Genomic DNA, 703 nt, shown 5'->3' with positions numbered 1-703 from the left:
TTAAAAGAAGAAAAAGAAATTCAAACTTCTTAAGTATTAATAAAGAATATACTTACTAATAAATTTATTAAGGCATTCTTTAAAGACGCCTTTATATAATTTTGTAAGAAAATAAGTCTTATTTAAATTAAAGAATATTAATATAACATTATTAAAGAGCGCTATTAATATATAAAGATTTCTATACTATAGTATAGAGAACCTAATCACATAAGTTTAACTATATAATATAACTAAATCCTAGATTTATAATTACGTAATTATATAAGCTATTTAAATACTATTTTTAAGGCTATAATATTTATAAGCCTTAATAAAGCGCTCTAAATTACCTTGGAATATACAGCATTATAAAAAGGACTACAGGCAGAAGTACAGGCTAATACTATAAGTAAATAATTAGACAGGTATAATTCTTTCTTTAAGCTGCTAACTTAGGATAATTAGGTGTAGTTTAAGCAGAGAAAAAGAGCTATATAAATCGACTACTTGTAATAGCACATATAGCTATTTGTAATAGGTGCGGCTTAAATAGCAGAGAAAGTGTTGAATTGCTACTAAGCCGCTAGCCTAGTAGTCAACTTATAACCTAGGGCTATACTAGAATAGGCATAAAGCTATAAGAGTAAAATTATACTTAAACTTTAGACAGGAGTTAGATATAACTATTAGATAAGTTACTAGATTAATTAATTAATTAAGT

Source organism: Endocarpon pusillum (genome assembly GCF_000464535.1).
Source record: "Endocarpon pusillum Z07020 unplaced genomic scaffold scaffold2216, whole genome shotgun sequence".
In the NCBI taxonomy this organism is placed as follows: Eukaryota; Fungi; Ascomycota; class Eurotiomycetes; order Verrucariales; family Verrucariaceae; genus Endocarpon; species Endocarpon pusillum.
This window is presented reverse-complemented; position numbering follows the sequence as displayed.